Source organism: Triturus cristatus, chromosome 6 (genome assembly GCF_964204655.1).
Source record: "Triturus cristatus chromosome 6, aTriCri1.1, whole genome shotgun sequence".
Taxonomy (NCBI): domain Eukaryota; kingdom Metazoa; phylum Chordata; class Amphibia; order Caudata; family Salamandridae; genus Triturus; species Triturus cristatus.
In genome coordinates, this window is record NC_140589.1 from 1475615577 (window position 1) to 1475636466 (window position 20890).

At 43.0% G+C, this 20890-nt stretch overlaps 1 protein-coding gene across 4 annotated transcripts in view; it reads right to left on the reverse strand.

The window, feature by feature from the left end:
- The window catches only part of LOC146821566 (N-acetyllactosaminide beta-1,3-N-acetylglucosaminyltransferase 2-like), a 140389-nt gene that overhangs the window by 69736 nt on the left and 49763 nt on the right, over positions 1 to 20890 (reverse strand). For 2 of the 4 annotated variants that reach the window (XM_085612573.1, XM_085612574.1), the window contains exon 2: positions 5013 to 5118. The exons of 1 other annotated variant lie outside the window; for it this stretch is intronic. The gene's annotated coding sequence lies outside the window, so the exon portion shown is untranslated. Of the gene's footprint in view, positions 1 to 361; positions 517 to 5012; positions 5119 to 20890 lie in introns of those variants that run through there. One more of the 4 variants, XM_085612576.1, reaches the window with a different exon arrangement.

A 20890-nucleotide genomic window follows, 5' to 3' on the forward strand; every position in this document is an offset into this window, starting at 1 on the left:
AAAGCACAGTAGACCGGAACGGGCTTTCTGCACTACTTCTCTGTCTCAGCTGTCTTTGTATTAGAGGGTCATGTTCAACTGTGTCAAAGACTCTACGAAGTTGGCATGGAGGGGACTGCCCTCGACTGTGTCACATCATACCTCAAAAACAGAACAAACGTTATCCATTCGCCATCTTTCTCATCTGTACTGCACAAAAGCAGGGTCCCGCAAGGCTCCATCATCTCACCCATGCTTTTCAACATCTACATGAAGTCATTACCAGCAACGATCAATGAATTTCAGCTCACATGCTATTACTATGCAGATGATACACAAATACTACTTAAACTGGAAAGCCCCAAAAACACTGGAAACTCACAGATTTTCAGTTGCCTCAGAGCAGTTTTACCAGTGGATGACATGGAGCCATCATGAATTGAATGCCTCCAAAACGGAAATACTTGTGTGGTGTTTGGAAAAATTATGTTCCACACGCCACCTGGCTTGAAGATCTGGGACCACCTCCTAAAGTATCTAAAAAAGAAAGAAAGCTTGGCATTACCACGGACTCCAAGCTATCAATGAATGCCCATGTGGAAAAATTAGCAAGATCAAGCTTCATTACAATGAAAACTCTGCGACGCATCTTTCCCCACCTGGGATCTCCACACAAGGTCCAGGCTACTATCCCTCTTGTACTGTCTAAACTAGATTATGCCAGTGGCCTCTACCACAGATCATCTTTTTCAACTATGAAAAGACCAAAACGGATTCAGAACTCTGCTGCCAGACTACTCTTACATGTAAAGCCACAAACCCACATCTCCCCTGCCTTGAGGGCCCTACATTGGTTTCCCGGTGCCAGGAGATCCACATTCGAGTTGCTTTGTATCCCCACAAAACAATACATGGAACAGTGCCGCTTTTCATCAGGAATAAAATCACCAAATGCATTCAACAAGGAAACCTCCGCTCCAGATTGGTACCTGGCCTCAAAATCCCACCATACAAGAAAAAATCCATTAGATGGCACATCCTTCTCGGTTCAAGCAGTCAAACTATGGAACTCACTATCCCTAAACATAAGATCTATGGATAACCATCTTCTCTTCAGAGTACTACTCAGGCGTTGCCTGTTCCCTACAGGACCACCATACTCGAACACAAATGTACCACATATCCTTGTATATATAAGCATTTCATTTGGTTATATGTGTGCATCTAGATATGTTTATTTCTCTGTATAAATGTGTATAAATAGGATTATAAATATATAGACATTCTTTAGGTCTACTTAACAAATGTACATATTACTTATGGTTATATTATTCTACGCTTAACATATATAGGTCACTGCATAGTTTTCGTAGAAGTTATTTGATTAGATGTTTATGGTTCTTCATTTATCTATAACAATATGTAAAATGTGTCATAACTATCTGCAATTGCTTCACTATTGAAAAGAAAAACAAACACATAAATTAGCCTACAAAACAGCAACACTTGAAAGTGAGTTTATTACATACAGCTTAATCATGGATCTACTACCTTCCTTACACATGTATGCCTTCCATTAACTTGTATGGTTTTGTATTTACTACTTTACTACTACTGTAAAAAATAATTTAAAAATGCAAATCTCGCCAATGCACTACCCTATGTTTCACCCAGTTCCTCTTTCAATATATCCTCTACCTCCATCCCAAGCCTCATTCTGCTACTTTGATCTCCAAAATAGCCCTTTCTAAACTCGTTACCTCTATCCCTCCGTGCATCACCCCAAACCTCATTTTACAACCAAGATCTCCCAAACAACCCTTTATAAATTCTTCCCTCATGTATCCCTCCTTAGACTCATCCGACACCTCATTTTACTATGATCTCCCCAATCCATTTCTAGAGACTTTTACCTCCTCCATCTCTCCTTTACTCATCCCAAGCCTCCTACTACGATCTCCCAATAAACACTTCTAGACTCTTCCCTTTTCTATCCCTCCATTCTCCTTTACAACCCAACTAATAGAATCACATGTCCACCGCTCTAATTAATTCATATTTCCCTATATTAATTCACCACTAATCTTTTTTAGGTTCCGGAGTAGCGTGCTACATGCCGAAAAGCGATTCAATGCGTCATCAGGGGTAGTAAGCGCTATATACATTTTTTTACAATTTTGGTGCACCAGAGCATTGATGGTTGTGCCTGTGCATCCGAGACAGTACCACAGCATTTGAGGCAGCACCCAGGTTTATGAAGGCAGTGTCTGAGCATTTGAAGTAATGCCTTGGCATATGTTGGTTATGCATGGGCATTTAAGACTAATATGATTGCAAAGTAAAGTAACCATGCAGATTATCTGTAGAAGACAGTGCTGTCAAAAACAAGCATTCGTAAAGCGAACAAGTCTCTCCTTTGGACCTACTGGCTATGCAAATGCTTTTTGCTAATGCCATGTAGCATTGGCAAACAACAATAAAAAAGTTGTTTTTAAAAATGTAGCATTGGCAAAAAGCAAAATTGCTTAGGCGTGTGCTAGTTTGCTTTTGGTTTTTATTTACCAATCCAAGATGGCTAACACTACTGACTGGTAAATTAAAAAAAAAAATCATTTTACTTACACAAAAGCACATTTTGACAGGGGAAGCAGTCTAGCAGCAAATGACAGCAGTAGGGCCCACCCAAAAAGTTTTTTTTTTTTTTTTTATGTAAAGTACTGTGAGGGGTTGCTGAGCACCGGCAAGGCAGTGGAAGGAGCGGACGGATGAAATCAACTGCAAGTGGGAAGGGGGAGCAACAAAGGCGCTTGAGGATGGGGGGCAAAAAAGAACAAGCATTGAAAATGCAATAGGTCTCGCCTTTGATTAAGTTAAAGCCATTTGCTTTGCTATTGGTATTGTATAGCAAAGCAAATGGCTTTAACTTAATGAAAGGCGAGACCTATTACATTTTAATGCTTGTTTTAATTGAGATAGGTCCTCAGGCTGATGGAAGAGATATTCCTTGACACCGCAAGACAGCTACTCCCCACTCTTCAGGTAGGAGAGGGAGCCTCTCCCTTTTTAAAAGGACATTTAAATTGAAAGCCACAGAACGAGAGATGGGTGTAATTACACCACGAACCCTTTAACTTGTCAACTTGTACATCTAAAAAGGCCGTCAATCACCGTAGGAATGAAATCTGAAATCCCTGTGATTGACAGCGGGCACTTTTTATGTAAAAGAAAAAAAAACCCTGTCGTAAAGTGGCCGAGAACGCATTTAGAAAAGAAGAATGTTTTACATAGGCGAGCAAAGAGCCAATAATTACCCTTCCAGAAGACAGCCACGTCAGAATAAGTACCTTCCCCACACTTACGGCTTTTTAAGTTGCTCTGAAACTTCAGGTAACTTTTTATTAAAAGACTCAGTGTGAATGTATAGACTCTTTGAGCGCCTAATAGAACAGCATTTTCATTTACGATAATGTAATCATTTTTGCAAATTAAAGATTTAGCTATTGCTTCCCCTCTTCCAAACAGTAAACTCTGAGCTTGTCTCTTGTGTGAATTAAGCAAAATTACAGCCAGGTGAGCAATATCTGTCTGCTCTCTCAGCCGGCTCTCCCGCTCAGGCATAATATTTATTATTCCTCCCATTTGGTGAATTATTCCCGGAACCCTCCAGGAAAGAAACTTTGTGTGGATGAGGCGCGCACGTCTCCTTGGCAGTAAATCTGCGGCGGCACCTATCTGATGGAAAGAAACTTCGTGTGGATGAGTGAGTGAGTCGCGAAAGGCGCACACATCTCCTTGGCAGTAAATCTGCGGCGGCACCTATCTGATGTAACGTGTAATCCCCAGTAAAAAAAACAAGCGAAAGCGCGCCATACGCGCGTTCTGCAGAAACGCCGTGCGTGCACATCTTCTGTCCGTCCTCGTGCACGCTTTGGCAGTAAATCTGCAGCAGCACCTATCAGATGTCACGTGTAATCCCACTCCGCGCGTGCACATCTTCAGTCCGTCCGCGTGCACGCTTTGGAATCCATATTGATTCCAAAAGGCCCTCTCATGGCGAGAGCAGCTAATGCGCGCTGCTAACGCCAGGCGAGACCTAAAAATGGAAAGCCAGGGAGGCGTGAGCGCAGCCATAGTTGAGCTTTAAGGAATGCAGGGGGGGTATTTGCGGTGGGTGGAGGAGGACACAGCAAACGAGGGGAATAGCTTGTGCTGGATGGTACACAAGACCAAAAAACATCCATAATTAAAATGAAGAAGGTCCCTACACAGTTCCGGGCCGCAATACCATGTCACCTGTTGCACCATTGACAACTATGGCCCAGAAGGCCGGAATAAAGGACAACTGCTCGACACTTTAACGTGAGGCACTGAGAAAAACCAAAGATCGGCACTGCAAGAAAAGAAAAACGGTGGCTGATCCTACTATGTACTATTCCTTATTTGGTACCACGCCTGCCTCAAACCAGGTTGTGTGATAAATCCTAGACAGACTTTCTCTGTTCCGTCACGTGGTTCGCTAACATGGCTCCATAATTTAATAAATGTGATTGGAATATTTGGGAAAAACGAATGTACTATTCAGCCCCTTCAGATTTCCTTCAGCCACCGACAGACGCCGAGAGTAATTAGGTTGCATGACAATATTATTTACACACTGCGAAAATGTAACTGAGCCCTATACAAGCAGATTTATGGCATGGCAGAACAAGGAGGCTGCCAAGGTGCAACCAACTGGGCAGGAGGGGGCAAAATGAATAACCAGTGCGGCAATAGCAACAACAGTTATTGGCACTTTGTTCTTATTTGGAGTCAGTGATGTGCAAAAGTGCAGCCACTCGTACTTTTTTCTGGACCCATGATTCTTAAAAGTAAAGATTTAAAAAAAAAATTAAAACTGAAAAACAAGTGATATGAACTCAAAGGTTCACTATTTTGTCAACTAAAATAATTTTGCACATAAAGTTGCTCCACGGCCTGGACCAGCGAGGTTCTCACGTCATCAAAATTATAATTACACCTTTCTTTGGACTCACCTCTGCATCAGGCTACACTGCCACCAAAGACCATGGAATCAGGAGGTTCTCCAACTTAACTGACGAATGAGTATACAGTTCCCCAAGGTCTAGTAAGAGGTCATACCTGAAGAGTATACAAAAGAGAAGAAACATCAGGAAACGTCTGGAACATCCACAGAAGGTGTAAAATTATTCTATATAAAAGGTAAAAAGAATTCTAGTAAACTAGTGCTCATTAAAAAACCATCAGGAGACCTCCAAAACTGTTTTACATGTGAATCGACAACCGCTATTTCTTTCACCCACCTTTTAACAAAACTCAACTTCCCTCATTCAGTCTACATTTAAAAAGGGCTACGTCCGGTAACCCCAGCGGCAACCCTCACCGATCACCAGTGCTAAATGTATTCTATTTCCAGGTTAATAAAACCATTCATAATTCAGAGCCAATGAGAACCGCATCTATTTTGTAAAGCAAGAACAAGCATGTTTCTTTTTAGGTCTCGCCGATGTTGTCAAAGAGCTATGGTCTCAAATGCATTAAAATATACACTTAAAACTGAGTCTGGGTCAGCCCCTTACTCTTGATTGGATGGCTTCCATAACTATATAATTTCCCCGTTTCTTATTCAATGGTTTTCCTCCCTTTTCCTTGTCTTTGGTCTGGAGCATTTCTACATTGCTGTTCCCTGAATGGATTATGTGTATCCTACCTCTGCTTGCATTACGGGAACTACTTTCTTTTTGTTTTACCACTCCACTGAAGTGCATGTGTTTTCTTCTTCCCTAACTCGTGTGTTATTTCCCTCCTCATACACTGTCCCCGCTCTCAGTGTTGCTGGTTCCCTCACCGCACAGCTATTCCAGTGCACCACCACTGGCTTTTTTAGTCATTGTTATCCCCATCCACTGCTGCTGCCCCATCGCTCAGGAGCATTGATTTACTCTGCCTCCATTACTACTCCCACCCCCTCCATCATGGAATAGCATATGAAAAGGCATTTGCAATGCCAAAAGGTCCAGATTGGGAGTTGAAAGCAAACAGATTGGATTTGTCAATGTTGGTTTGTAACTGCGTTTAAAATAGTGGTTTTAAAACCAGCACACAGTAACATTTCCTAATCTCAGAGCTTGAAGACCTGGCACTAGAGAATAAAAACACTGAGTCACGGATACAACGCCACTACGAATATTCAACAAATTGCACTCCCATACATTTTTATGCAGATAAAAATTAATTCATTTAAAAGAAAAAATAAATTTTCTCCTTGAAAAGTAGTTTCAAAATATTTTACACATATTTACATTTTCTGCGTGCTAGTTTACCGCTACAAAAACAGAATAATTTATTATGTTAATTGCCAAAGTTACATTTTATTTTTATACAGCGCAGATACCCAAAGTTAACAGAATTCTCAAACATCAGATGCAGCTAAGCAATTTGACATCAATCGAATAATATAATATATGAGAATAAGCCATAAGCAGCGGAAGAGCATCGCCCCACGTTTCTTGGAGCAGTGCAAATAAGGAAAAATGCAATTTTATTATTTTATTTTTCCATACTGAGCCAGTTTTTGGGCAGCCTGGGCTGTCATCACAGCCAGCAGGGGGAAAAGTGGTTGGTGCGCTTAAGTGCACATGACAGTTTGGTCAGCAGTCTTGGGCCGGCCAAACAGTCATGCACACTTTGCATGTTCTCCACCCAGCTGTATTGGACAGCCTGGGTGGAGAACCTGCACAGGTTCAGTCCCTGTCAGAGCGCCGAACCAGGCCGCTCACACCAATCACGACACTGCTAGGACAGCAGTGTTGTGATTGGCTAGGAGAGTCTGAGCCTGTGTGCTTCTTGGAGTTGAAGACGGAGGAGAGGTTGCGGCCGTACAGAGGTAAGGTTTTTTACCCCACCTTTCTATCCCCTCTCCCTGCCACCACCATCTCGTAGCAGCCGCCACTGGCCAGAAGAGTCCATTTGAGCTGCCTTTAAAGCAAAAAAGTATGCAGGGCTGTCTCAGTTGTGCAAATTCCAGTACCTATAAATTCAGGCTTAAGACTTTTCTAACACCTGGCAAACCTGGACAGTGGAGTAAATGTTATATTACATCTTATATGGTTCATAGCACACACGTTATTGGTTGCATTTCTTTCTCCAATTTACGCATTTCGAAGTTAGAAATCTAAAATAAAAAAAAAATCAAATTGCATCAGCACGTTTCTTTTTAGATACTGCTGGGGATTTGTATTTTTGACTAGCAATCATTGGGTTACTTAACCCCACTTCAAATGCAATAGTTCATTCATTGCAGAACTGCCAAATTTGAGCAAAGTAAGGAATATCTAATCCATCTACCAATGCTGATTCAGAAGACACCAAGTAGATTTCCTCAAAATATATCATCGAATCTCTGTCAATATTCTCCTTCAAACAGTAGTTTTTATTATAGCATGAGTTGAATGCAGTCAATATTCTTTGGAACCAGGCAGTGCTTTTTTCCACCGGTATGATGCTGTGTGCATGTATTAGATACGTAATTGACAAAGTCAGCGCTTCTGGTGGATAACTATTATCATGTAAGAGCTCAGCCATTATATCTGCAGTATGTAGGCAGAATAACATTTGGGCTAGCACATGCCCTTGGTTACGACTAGTAAAAGTGAACATGTTGACAAATTAACCCCATCCGCGTAATTGGTTCTAACCCGGTATTTGTTAAGCGTGAACTAATCACCCCCTTAAGGGTCTCAAGGCGCTGGAGGCCATCGGGAAAATGAAGTGAGCTATTGCCCAGAGTCGCATGGTGCTGGGCTCAGCTGCTACCAGGGGATCGAACTTGGGAGCCCCATGCTCCGGACTCAGCCGCCCTGGCTGCTGCTCCACACTCAAGCATCTTTGTGTAGTTCTGTTAAACGACCCACCAAGGTGGGCTTCAGTCCCTTTTATGTAGGTGTCATAACCAAAGTATGTCTGTGTCACCTATGTCAAAGGCAGCAGAGTCATCTACATAGCATATAAACATGTTCATAGCTACCCCTTTTGACACCGTCAAGATCTTCTCGAAAGATGATCTTTTCCTATATCCAAGTTGAAAGACCAGGAGGATATTTTTTTAACCTGCCCAACCAATAAGACTTTCTATCCCCAGTCAAGCAAATATTTTTGCGTCTACATTCCACAGGGCGATAAGCTGCTAGCTGTCAGGATCTTTAAAAGATCCTGGTTTGTCAGATGAGGAGTATATGCCTTTTCCAGGAACTGGGTGTCAAACATATTCCTGCAGCCGACAGTATAGGCGAGACCATCATTGTCGAGGATTCGCCAGTGCAATGTACTTTGAGACTTGTTGATCAATAACTTGTAAGCGGTCCGGTGTTACAACTCTGTCTTGCGTACTCTAACCTGCTGGGGTCCCCTTCACTCCAGCGAGTGTACTCATTCAGTTGGTCAGAGAGTGGGTGCTATATGACCGTGTGGATGAACAGTGGATGTGTAGATACGTTTGAAGGATGACTGACAGCCATGAAAATCACCATTAGTGCTGGCACCAATGATTATCGGCCAAGATTCATGGTAACTTGTACACAGACTTACTGGACATTGAGCACAATATTGCACTTAAGTGATTAGCTTGTCAGCTTGTGAGTGCATTGTGCAAAGTGTATCCCGAGGTGCACAATTGATTTTTCTGCCCAAGATGAAGTAGTTCCTATCTTGCAACGAGCTCTTAGAAAGTGAAGAAAGCCACTGAACTGATAATAGCTCATTTATTTTGCACGGGTTACTGTCCTTTGACTCGTGGCTTTTTGAAGGGACAGTGGGAGGGGTTTTGCCTCTCATTTACTTGTTGATGCAGAGTCTAGCCTTCTTCTGTCACCTGCTTCGACGTCAGAGTTTTTCCCCTTCCTCACAGCCTGAGCATAGTTGCAACCCTCTCCATCAAACCACACACTTACAAATACACACTGCTTACATGAACGAATGGTAAACCGTTCACCTCATCATACCGTACAAATCTGTTGAATACAATAAATCGATGGATGGATGGATGGATGGATGGATGGATGGATGTGTTTAGAGTAATGCATCAGCATTGAATTACAGAGCCCGTTTACTGAGATTGCTAGTTATAGGCCTTGTACAATGGTCACTACCTCTACTTGGTAGTTTGCCCTGAGTCCAATGATGCACGAAATTGATTTCCATATCCTCAGACATGTGCCAATTTATAATACACTGGACAACACAATCTCCGTGCTGCTAGCCCCGTTGATTGTGTTCAGTTTGTCCCACACTCCTGTATGCAGTCAGCTACTACTTCTTCGACCAGTGCTTGAATGGAAAAATAAAAGTGCAGGCCCTTTCTATCAGAGTACCTGCTGGTTTCGGAGAAGTGCCTGTACTCTTCCTCTCAACAAAAAAAAAAAAAAAAAAAAAACCTGCTGGTACTCAGTACCCGCCGCTCATTTAAAGCACTGCCTTCCACACAAGTAAATACGAAGCCTGCTCCATGTGGTACCGGCTCCACCAATATAATCTTATGCAACCCATTAAGACGAAGAAATGTGCACAAATACAGAGGGCCCAGAAAATACTACAGCATGCCAATAGCCCAGTTCAGATTGGTGGACCCAACTTTACAAATGGGTGGTCAGATTCAGAGTGGGATGCCTTTGGCAGAAGTTATTTAGCCACCTTTGGAGAGAAACTTATATAAAGAGCAATAGCAATCGAACCCCTAAGTCATTAGAAGCTACCCTAACATTGGTCAGAGCACTTAAAACCAATACGTTGGCCTCCAATCGACAGAATTAACAAATGCCCAACAAGAGAGCACAGGATGATATCAACGTCATGGAGATAATTTAGTAATGCTCTTAAAGACACAGTAAAATATGTCCAAATTTTGTCGGACTTCAAAGTATCATTTATCTACACCTGAGAGCTAGGGCCCCTAAAAGTACCACCATGGACTCTGCTTGAAAAAAAGAATCAAGAACATGTGCCGTGACCCACCAGAACTCTGGAAAGTGCCGCTATTCTGTGCAGGCACATAGTAGGATACCTACAATAGGAAGTGTTTTTTGCGTGCAACACGCCTGCCGCTTAGCTATAAACTAGAAAATAAACGGGCATTGGCAAGCCAATCAGTATGGCTTTGGCAAACTAGTGTGATAGATACAGATTTTAGTTGTAAGCATACGCTTCAGAATTAAAAAGGAAAAAAAAAAACATGCTGGCTTAATGGGGCGTCCATATACTTGCAATAAAACACTGACTTCAATAAACAACCATCGCATATTATTTTAACTGATCAGTATGGGTGCTTGCTAGAAGATAGGTGTATTTACATGAGGTGCAGAAACCATTTTTTTTTGTTTTAATACACACCACAGGAATATATGATTCTTAGAAAATAAAAATTGGTACTGACCTCTTTGAATAATTAACCTGAAGCAATGGTTCAAACAAAACAAAAATTATCTGCTGTCCAACCTCTCACCTCTCCTTCACTCCCCCTTCATGTCTGGATAATATTCCTGGGTTAATCCTATTCTAAGGAGCAATATAACCTTTTCTCTGGATATATGCTAGTTGAAAGCACCACTCCGGTCTCGCCAGTGCCACTTTTGCTACAGGGGGAGATACTGCAGCTATGCTGCAAAACAGGCCCCCACCCTGGAGGCCCACCGGTGAAACGCCCGGTGCCCGCTACAGCCAGTCCGGGCCCGATTAGAGAAGACAAGTAAGTGCTGAAGAGGAAATTTAAAACTCACTTCAGTGTATGACGGAAGGAAGGGGCTGCGGTAGCTCTGTCGGTGAGGGGACATTCCTTGGGGAATGTGAAGAAGAAGTGGGGGCGAGATGGCAGGAATTGAAACCATGGCAAGGATGCGGTGTTTGAGGAAAAGGCAGATAAGACAGGACTGAAGGATCTCCAAGTGCCGTCGGTGTCCCCTCAGAAATGAAGCGTTCCGCGAGGCTGCCAGGAAGGATGCTCCTAGCAGCGGTTTCGCAAGCAATAAAGAAACCTTCCCAGACACGCCACGCCGCCCACGCTCACCGTCTGCACATTACTTTTCCTTTTAAAGCCTGAATGCCAAATAAACAGCGCCAGCGACTAACACACTCGATAAAACCACGAGTGGCGTACAGTCGGAGGCCCCGACAATTACTAAATTAATAAAAAGGCAGCGGAAACAGACATAAAAGTAAGTAAGCATTCTATAATCAATAGTGTTGGGTAACCTAACGAGGCTAGACGGGAAATTGGCATACGATAATCAAAATAAATACTAGAGTAATATAACAGATCCACGGTCAGTTTAAACTGGTACACATTGCTTACATGTCACCGAATGAAGATAGGCGTAACACAGGCCCCCGCGGTGCTGGGGGCCCCAAGCTCCAGGGGCCCCCCTCCGCACAGCACTCTGGCTGCAGAGCTCCTCATTGAGCCCAGAGCCCCCCCCCCCCCCCCCCACACACATACAAGGTTGCCAAACATACTGGTCTGGTCCGTAAGGCCTTACTGACATGTAAAAGTGCCCCCAGTAGGATTATTAGAAGCTGGGTGTTTTTTTTTTTTTTTTTGAAGAATGCTTGGAGTCCCTTCCCTTTTGACACATACTGCCGGCTGGGATATAAATGACAAAAGAGGTTAGTGATGGCCCATTACAGAGCGGTTTACTGCCACTCATTTCTTTCTGCTTAAAACAAAGCACGGTTATCAGCATAATGCTTCTTTTGGTCAAATCTGGCCGCCCCCAGGAATCGCTTGAGGCCTCCTGGGGGAGGGGCAGGGGGTGTCCCCCGTTTGAAGACCCCTGCTCTTGAGTGAACATGAGTGAACTGTTTGGAGACGTTGATGAACTTCAGTGCTGCCCTGTCTATAGTGAAGTTGCAGAAAAACAGCTATCAACTGTGGGAGTAGCAGGCAGATTTAAGGAGGACTACTTTGGGGTGGCACTTAAAGAGATTAATCAATTACTTGTGTTGAACCAATTACTCCAGAGCAGGTCCAGTCCATTGCATATTGGTAGATTTGCCACTAGGGGAACCAGGGTGTGCGTGGGAGGGCACAGTGGAAGTATGACCAGTTAATGGAGTGATTCATCTTAGGGGAAGGGGCTTACTAAAGAAAGGAGGTTTATATGTGGCACCCAAGATCTTTCCATATTCCAGGATTTTAAAACAGACGATATCCAAGAGGAAGGCTTTACTAAATTAAATGGTATGCCATAAAGGCACACTGCTGCGGTGTATCCTCCTAGGATGTTTCAGGCAATGTCCAAAGTCACGTTTTTTTATTTTGAAACAGAAGGTGGCAAAAAGTACCTTCCTAGGTAAGGTTGAAGAAAGATCACACACCAATGAGGTACTTAAGCAGTCAGGTGGACATACTGTACTTTCTCCAAGACAGCAGGGATTGTGGCAAGTTCAATCCTGCTTGAAAGCACTTTAAAAGACTAACTTAGGGCTAGGTAGGAATGGAAGAGGTAATAAGTGGTGTTAGTAAATGATGGTTGTAGATAATTGTGACTCTGGTTCCGCTCTACTCCCCCAATGACTCATACAGGACATCTGTGGTTATTACTAGTTTTAAAATCGAGGGACACTGATATAATGTTACTTTAAATTGGCACAAAGGTACATGAGGTCGAGATAGGACTATATGACACAGAAGAATTCATGTTTGTCATGTAGTGAATGACTATTGGGTTTTTGGGCATGGACACTGAAAAGTAGGCCAGCTAATCTCTCATGCAGAAACTACAGGGGAGAGTCCCCTTTCATAACCCAAGTCTCTTCAAACACTTGCTTACTCCTACTGTGAGTAGGCTACAAATATCCACCTTCATGTTCTCACTGAGATTGTAGTTTTATGTTCTACATCAAAACCATTTAATTCCAAGCTCAGATCCGACTCCCATGGGAGCCGGCTTGTACTTCAACATTTCAGAGAGATCAGATGGATTAACTTTTGGGAAAGTGCCAACTCCATTACAAAATCACAGACCTCGAAAGGACAGTGGTGGAACATCCTGAAAGGGCTAATAAAATGGCAGATGCAGGTTTATCCAGCATGAAGTCATGCAAGTTCTCAATGTTCCCAAAAACAAATGTTTGCCTCGAACCCAGAGTCACCATGAGTAGACCCGGCTGGAATTGCAGAGTCTGTAGCAGGAGAAAACCTTTAGAAAAGAATAAACTAAATGGAATGCAGACTCTCGCCACCATTCTCACACTACAGCCCATTCTAGGACACACCTTCAAACCAAGCCTCAAAGCTAGAATCTGAAAGGTCACCAGAGATATAAGATTAATGAGTGCATCCCATCACCTCCTTCAGCAGCGGATCCTCTTTACACTTCAAGAAGAATATCAACAGTGGAAGGTATACCCATCATCCCACAAACTGACCATGCAAACTCAATCTTTCTCTGCTGGAATACACAATCTCTCCTCATTAAGAGAAGTAAAAGACTGCAGCTAGATCAGTCAATGAGCAGAAACCGTGGTACACAGTTACCTTCACCCGAGTACTTTTCATAGCTCTGCAGGAACAAATGCATCTCCTTCAAGACACTGTTTCACGGACAAATCCATCCACAGAGACACCCGATAACCTCAGCAAAACATTAAAGCACAATGGCTCAGGATGTAGATAGCTTGAGCAACATTCCCAGAACATGGTTTCCTGCAGGTGACATAAGCTCCAGGGTTCCAGCCTACTGAGCGTAGGGACATCAAAATTAATTTTACGGCACATCTCCTGGCCATAAAAACAAAACTGGGATCACACCTATTCAAATACCTCACTGGCACGTTCTTTTCAGCCAAGAAGATCCTAGACCGGATTAAGTTCACATGATTTGCGTCCACCAGGGATGTCCAATAGATTTGATGGGTCGGGATACACCAAGGAATTTCCAAATTGATCACCTTACTCCATGTCATACAGATCATGTTTCTAGTCCGAAGCATTTTTCTGTGAAAAGGTCATGCATTCTTGGCATTGTAGTCTGGGTTTGCATCCATTGACTCAATTAGACTAAACACACCTGATGACGATTGTGAATAATCCAGGACTAGAAACAGTGTCCATTTCATATTGACGGAGTAAGGTGGTCCCCCTCATTTATATAGTCAGTTAGCCTGAAATTCTAGAGTGGATTTGGCCCCCATGGAAGTACGGAGAAAACAACTAACCTACACAGCATCACTAACTTTCTAGCCTTAAATCATGGACATTTAAATATTATGAGAACAGGCCAGTGTATGGTTACATGGATAATTATTGGTACCTCTACAGTCTAAACCTAACTAGTTAGTAACGGAGCACTGTACAAACAATGGGGATGGGGCAAAGGAGAGAACTATCATCTATCAGACAAGGGGGGGCATAAGTGTACTATAGCTTATGTAGAAAAGTGAAGGACAGCCATATACTACCATTAATTATGCTGAACTTTGACAGGAATTGCTAAAGGGCGCGGGCGAAAAATACAAAAGCAGGCCCACAGCATTTTGCTGAAAAGCTAGCATTCTTCAGCCCTGGAAAAACTATTTGATTTGAAGGACAAAAAGTACTGACTCCCATTCATAAGCTCCATTTACCTGGTTATCCACCATTGGATGCCCATGTACTACCTCTTGTACAGCACCTCAAACACTGAAATCCTGCCCTTTCTTACCTTTTACAACCATTCTTACGCCAACCTCATTAATCTCGATGCATCCATTCATCCTGGTTATTGCCCTCGCTGCCAAAATTATTCAGGGGGTTTTTCAACTCCTACTGAGGTTGGACTCCTCTATATCCTATCAGCAGCACACGATCAGTTGCTCTACATAAGAACAAAATCTACTTTCAACATTCTCCCCTGCAAATTTTATCATTAACGCACTGTTCATGACCCATGATCAATATAGACTACTGCAAAAGCCTTCTGCTGGGCCTCGGCAAACATGAGGTCTCCCATTGCCAAAGTAATCAACTTTCTAACACAGGTTGTGTTCACTCTCAAAAACAGTGAAACCACTTCTTACCAACATAAAGCAGGGTGGTTCTCTACCACCAGCAGGGCCGAATACAGACTCCTTTCCTTCCTGTGCAAAGCAATCCATGGTATGGCTCCCCTAACCTCATGTCTCCACCGCCAACCCAAACTCAATTTCTGCAATTTTCTGCCATCTGTTAGTGACACTACCCAAACAACCGGCCTTCCTGCATATGTCATACATTTTGCCTTATCGACCGGAAAGGCATTCTTCTGAATTCAAGACCATTTCTACCTTTATGGCCTTCAAATATTCTTTTAAAATGGCGGCCCTGGGGAACATGATTGCCAAGAGAGATATAGCGCAGCTTTGGGGTTCCCAGCGGCCTCCCACCGTGTCTGTATGGAAGGAGAACATGGACTGGTGCATGTTCAGGGAGAAGACTGTGTATGTGGCTCGTGGTAAACCGGGGGCATGGGGTAGGATCTGGGAGCAATGGAACGCGTATCGTGGGGGTATCTGTACTCCCCCCCTAGTGGACACCGATATTGCTTTGTCCCCCTGACCCTTGATGGTTCCTTGCGATTTTTGGAACAACCGAATATAGACGTTCCTCTCCCGTGACCCCCCCCGACCTATCAGTACTCCTTCCTCTTGATAGCTACTTGAAGATCTGAAGTAGAGTCCCCCGGAGGTAGCCTGACCCACACTTTTTGCCCTTATGCCTCGCCTTTTGTTTTTATTTGTTATTTATGTTAATCTTAGGTATCCTGCTTCCCTAGGACTATCCGGAGCCACGTACGGGGCTGGGCCCCGGGAGCCGACTATTGCCTCAACAACTGTATAATCCTTTCTGAATCTAGCGGCCGGCCCTGGTGGTTGTAGGCCCATGCTTGTAATTGATTTATTGTTCAATAAAATTTTATAAAAAAAAAAATATTCTTTTAAAAAACAGCTCTTAACAATAGGTGTGATACCACCATGAAGTCAATCCCTTCACGACCAGATCAACGTAAATATGTAGATTAGCATTATGCATACCCATCTTCATCGTTCCATCCTCAACCACATTTGTATTCATTACAAACTCACGACAATGTTATGCGACTATGGTTGGTCCATGTTAATCACCATAGTAGTTTATTGTGATGTTACAGGATTGATTCTTCTGACATACCTCGTTTGCTTAAAGAGATCACTGCTAAAATCAAAAGCAAAACGTTTATGAATAAAATCCATTCCGGACGTTCTGCTTTCAAACAATGTCCATCAGGACATTCATAACTGCCTCTCTTTTCTGGTATTTTGGGAAAGTTAGAAACAAATATTCTTTTGCTAAACTTGTCTGCAGAATTACCCAATAAGCTGGGAGTTTCTGACTTTGCTTCCATATCGCCCTGTAGCAATTTACTTCAGGTGTCTATTTCTGCTCTGTGCTATCACTAGTCCAATGGGTGACCACCTAATTATGTAAATTTGGCATCAGCAACGGAAATTATCAATACCAGGAAATAAGCACCAAAGAGCAAAATGGATTGTGGTATGAAAAAGGATATGCCACACAAGACACTAATTACATGCAAGAAGCATGAAAGAGCCTCGTGGTGGGGCAAAGGTTATGTCACACAAGCCAATGAATGCAGAAACAAACCACCCGTGTTGTCATGATCTCTAAGGACTTGGATATCTGTTACATCAAGAGATAAAACACACGCCCATTTAACTGACCTTATGAAACCTCAACTGGTTCTGCCAAGCTGTACAGCCAAAATATTTACCACAAAACACTGGGGAATATTCTGGTCTGGTTTGGGTGGCAGCATACACATCGCTCAATCTTCAATTACCAAACACCAGAAGTTACGCAGGTTGAAGAAAAATAAACTGTACTAGGAAATAAAACGCGCAACACATGGTAAAGCATCTGTCTTGGACTTCACTCGCTTTTTTCTTTCCTCTTGGTTCCTTTTTCCACGGTTGTTTCCAGCCCCGTGATTTTCCCCAGAACATCATCCTCTGCAGGATTTTCCCTTTTTGGCAACATTAATTTTTCCCTATTGTTGTCCCCTTAAAATCTCTTTCCAGCTTTCCTTGCTAATGACACCACCCCACTCTCTTCTGAACAAAATTATTAAATCTTTCCGACCAGAGAGTTTTTTCTTCTCCCTACACTACATTTATTACCTTCCACTGCCTGCACCACATCATTTATTTGCTTCTGGGCCTCATTTCTATTTGACTGAGTTGGAACCTTTTTCACAGTTTTAAGGCAATTCAAGGACCACCTCATGGTTCCTTCAGGGAGTTCTGATGTGCTGAGATCTGAGTTAGATTCCTGGTCAAAATCTATCAACGATAATGTTACTCAAGATAGACTGACGATTTCGGCCAGTCCTGACCCGCAGTATATGCATCGCTTTATCGGGAGATATATGAAACAAGCATTTACAATGCAACGGTCTCGGCATTGTTAAAGTTAGAGCTATTGGCATTGCTCATGACAATGCCGTTTCTTTAAATGATTTAAAAACAAAAACAAACAAAAATAATGTCATGAGCAATGCCAATAGCTCTAACTTTACCAATGCCGAGACCATTGCATTGTAAACATCTGCATTATCATGGCTAGGACAAGCCCACGCAGAATGTAAAGTGTGCAGGTCAAACTCTGCTTTGGAATGGTTACCACAACCTCCAGACTGTGTAAAGTGTGCAGGCCAATCCCTGTATCGGCATGGTTACCACAGCCTCCACAGGAGGTGTAAAATGTGTGCGTCAACCTTTGCAGTAGCAGGACCACCACAACCCTCTGTGTAAATTGTACACATCACACTCTGAATTAGCACAGTTAACACAACCTTCAAAGGCTATGTAAACTGTGCACATCACACCCTGCATTAGCACTTTTACCACAAACATCAAAGGCTGTGTAAATTGGTCACGTCACATGGATATAGCACGGTTGCCACAACCTTCAAAGGCTGTGTAAATTGGTCGCGTCACACTGATCACCGGCTGTGTAAATTGTGCATCTCGTACTGTGTATTAGCACGGTCACCACAAACTATAACCCCCCCCCCCGCCAGATCTAGTCTGATGAAATTATTTCGTCACTCCTCCGCAGCATGCAGAAAAAAAAGCAGAGGTCACGCAGGGAGTGCATTTTCCTACCAAAGAGGGTAATTGATTCTCAAGAGAATTACTGCCAAGAGGCTCAGTATATACACAATATAAAATGAGACCTGTAGAATCTATTTTAGGGTCAAGAGCACAGACTTGGACGTTTGCCAATTACTTCAAGCTGCTGCTGCAATTCTTTTTTCTTTTTTAACTTCACATAGAACCCGAACATGCTTTGTAGCCAGGGCACATGAGTTTATACGTCACTATAGAGGCAGAGTCATAAATATATATATCTCACAACACTCGCTGTATCCTTCCTTCCCGAAACAGCAACCATGGACTCGAATAGCTTCTTTAGCAGTGAAATTTATTTCAGCAAGATTCTCGGTAACTCGACACGTTTCGGGACCCTGTCCCTTGATCACGAGTCATAAGCGGCGAGGTCATGGCGACGTCAGTGTGAAGCACTGAATTTTGGTGTGATATATATATATACACACACATACATACACACAAAAAGGGGTTGCCCCTCTATGAGGTAGCACTCGCAGGAGGTATCATGCTGCTGAGGCAGAGAGCAACACTCATGGACACAGTCCTCGATAAAATCACCCTGCTGACGCGTTTCGGGCATCGCGCCCTTCTTCCCAGGCAGTTTCTGCAAATCCCAGAATTCAATGGTATGTGTTCACCTGAGTGTCATCATCCAATTAAAGAAAGGGGATGTACTGGCAGTCTCCGTCCTGCCATCATTTGCACAGTGCGAGTGCTACCTCATCATGTGCAGGTAATGTGGTCGGCCCAGGCCACGAGGTAGCACCGCCACGAGATGAAAGAGGGACCGCTTCTGTTTATTGGGGCAGAGTTATGCAGAGCAGGAGGTGCTCCTTCGCTATGAGAGCGACGCTGTGGGACATTGGTGTGCCTTTGAAGAACTTTGTTAAAGTATGTTTGATGGCAAGCGACCCACATGGGTAAAGAGTGGACTTCCAGTCCCAGAATTCAATGGTATGTGCTCACCTGAGCGTCATCATCCAATTAAAGAAAGGGGATGTACTGGGAGTCTTCGTCCTACCATCATTTGCAGAAACTGCCTGGGAAGAAGGGCGCGATGCCCGAAACGCGTCGGCAGGGTGATTTTATTGAGTACTGTGTCCGTGAGTGTTGCTCTCTGCCTCAGCAGCATGATACTTCCTGCGAGTGCTACCTCATCGAGGGGAAACCCCTTTTTTTGTATGTGTATATATATATATATATATATTTTTATTTATTTACACACACACACACACACACACACACACACACACACACACACACACACACACACACACACACAGAGAAAGGAAAGAAAAAGAACAGGATGCATTACAAATGGATATACACAGATAGCAGGATGCAATAAGCTGGCAGAGAAGAAATATTAACAAGTATTTGAAATGCAATAGGTCTCACATTTGCAAGAATTTCAGCTATTGGCACTGTAAACGACAATGCCTTTTATTTATCTGTTTTGATAATTAACACAAATAAAAGGCATTGTAATTTACAATGCCAATAGCTCAAACTCTTGTAAATGTCAGACCTATTTAACTTCCAAGAAGTGTCCGCCATTGTCCCAGGCTGCTTGGAAAGTGAAAGTGCGCATGGCGCTGAATGTTGCAGGAAAGCATGTGTCTGCAGTAGGAGAAACTCATTAAAGAAATAGTACTTGCAGACTAAATAAGACATGCCGTGTAACAACAGAACTAAAAGGGCCAGTCCTCATGGGAGGTTAGAAAGGAAGACAAGGCGGGTACTAAGGAGGGACTAACAAGCCTATTAACAAATCGGAAGCCAGCATTTGCAAAGGACAATGATAGAAGTCAATGAAAAATATGGGCGGAGAGTGGGGGGAGCTTTAAGTCCATACTCGAATACAGCACGCCTCACAGAGCAGCGCATGCGCTTCCCACGCTCTACCTAAAAGTGTATTTTCAGACATTCGGCATCCAAGAAGGCTAGAACTCAGGAAACAGTATATTTTATATCAAAAGGATCAGGTATTTGTGGCATTTAAAAGCCCAACATCTAGGCCCAAATTAAGGTATGATAAAAAGTAAGATCAGAATCCTGAACAGGTCACAACAATGGCTTGTACAATAAACTATTAGAAGACTTAGTCATGGCACGTCTCTAGCTTCATGAAATGGCATAGGGTGGTGCGTTGTAAGCAACAAACAGCTAGAGAATCAGAGTGCTACTACACCGTCTGCGGAGAAAGGTTCAACGAGCTAATGCAAGAAAACAGCAGGAGCCCAGGAAGGACTGCCAGAAGCACAGCTGTCCAACTAGGAAATCAAACCCTCGTCTTAAGTGGTAATTTGAGAAAACCGTGCTTTCAAACCAAGGAGTTGCTGACTCAGTTCATGCTGTCAAAAACATGTGGCTGCGACTCGTCTTGTAACATTTATATAGTGCTTTTTTAAAAAAGATTTGTGTACACTGACTTGCTCTGTAGAAGGTGCTTGACCAGAAACGAATCAGAAGTTGAGAGCAGGGTTGGATTGGGATAAATATGGGCCCAAGCACCCTAAAACTAAATAGCCCTCATTTGCGGATTGCGCTTTTTTGCAAAACATTGCTTCAGTGTTTAAGTATTACTAAAGGAGGGGGATCTCTTAAAGAAGTAGGTTTTCTTAACTTCGCTTTGTGCAAGGATTAGTTCATACTAATGAACCAATTAGAATTCTATGGTTCCTATAAAACACGTGGACACCCAGAGGCCTCCTAGCAC